The 1,698-nt window shown below is 32.2% G+C and overlaps 1 pseudogene; it reads right to left on the reverse strand.

The window, feature by feature from the left end:
- Positions 1-698: 698 nt before the first annotated feature.
- Positions 699-1,417, reverse strand: LOC116350498 (annotated as a pseudogene).
- Positions 1,418-1,698: the final 281 nt, after the last annotated feature.

The following is a 1,698-nucleotide window of genomic DNA, read 5'->3' on the forward strand; positions in this document are numbered from 1 at the left end:
GTAGCAGCCCTCATTCAACAACATTCAAACAATACTAAATTTAGACATTAGTTTATAACAATTATTTGTTAGTTCGCTAGGCTTGATTAAATTGTGGCCTTGCCAAAGTACGAGTACCTCTTGGTATAAATTGTACTCGGTAAGTGAAGTCTATTGCATATACAATAGCATAATGATGATTATGAATCAAGTCAATTTTTTCATATCAGTCTAATTGAATTGTGCTTTCTTTTCTTTTTTTCTTTCCATTGCGACGGTAAAATTGACTGAAACTACACACGAATGCTACCCCAAATTCGACCGTAAACTTGGGCCTGGTAATGGGTGATTTGCGCTAACAATTGTTCCTTGGGAAGTACGTTGATGCTATAAGTGATATTTTCAGATGTTATATCAACACACAGGAATAATAAACAATCATTTTGCCGTGGCATTCTAGTTCGCAGCGGTGCTTGAACAATGACGAATATTGGCAACGTTACATTGTTTCAGTTTTAGTGTTTATGCACTGATTCTGAGAAAAATAGAAAATTATTTGGACTCAAGTCGTGTTAACAACCAAAACTTAATTCAATTCTTTCTTAATCTGCCATGCCGCATGTTTGAACTTGAATAAAAAATAAAAATACTCTCAATTTATCATATTTTGTTTTATTTTTCAAAATCACCATCGATGCAAAAAAAGTTTAAAATGATTTTTACTCATCCCGTTTTTTGAACTCCAAATGCACCCCTTCTCCGGTTATGAGAAATGGCTTCTTTTTCAATTTTAATGGAATTTGTGTGTCTGGATTTGGTTGAAAAGTGAGATTCAGCAGCAAATAGTATAAAATTGTCTTCAATTCCATCAATGAAAATCTTGAGCCTGAAAATATACTTAATAATTAATTTTCATGTTTTTTCTTCATCAAACTTCTTAAATTGGAATTCACCAATACAATTTCTCGGACCCAGTGCAAATGGCAAATAAGTTCCTGGCAAAATATTCTGTTTGTTTTCATCGCTAAAATGTTTCGGATCAAATTTATCCGGCTGTTGATAGAATTTCGTATCATGATGTAGTCCGTAAATTGAAAATACAATATTCGATCCTTTTTCTATTTTGAATTTCATTTTGTGTCCATCATCATAAACATAATTTATTACACAATTTCGATCCATTTGAATCGGAACTGGCCATTTTTTCAGTGCTTCACAGACCACTTGATCTGAATATTTCATTTTTTCTTTCCTCCAAGTTGCTCATCCACAATCTCAATTTCTTCATAAAGATTCTGTTGGATGTCTGAATTGGCTAAAAGTTCATATGCAATAAACATTAGCATCATTGACGGAGTTTCGTAGCCAGCGATAAAGAAAATAAAACATTGTGCGACCAGTTCATCATCATTCCATTGTCGAGACACACTGGTTTTTCCTACATCATACAGAGATGTGTACAGATTATAGATAAAAAATGATTGTTGATCAACATCAACGTTTTTTATATTACATTTCTATAAACATCTTTGTTTGTTTGATTTAATTTTTCTTTGCGGTGGTCCTTTATTTGTTTGCAAAATTAGTGAAATTGACAAGTAATATTTTTGAATGATAAATAAAATTGTGAGATCTCAAAATCTTAAAAATGTTTTACTCCCTGTTGCGTATTAAAAAATTTCGTTGCTCAAGACTAACGTTCATCAATCACATCGATGC

Source organism: Contarinia nasturtii, unplaced genomic scaffold, assembly GCF_009176525.2.
Source record: "Contarinia nasturtii isolate CC-2019 unplaced genomic scaffold, AAFC_CNas_1.1 Cnas_scaffold_4193, whole genome shotgun sequence".
NCBI lineage: Eukaryota > Metazoa > Arthropoda > Insecta > Diptera > Cecidomyiidae > Contarinia > Contarinia nasturtii.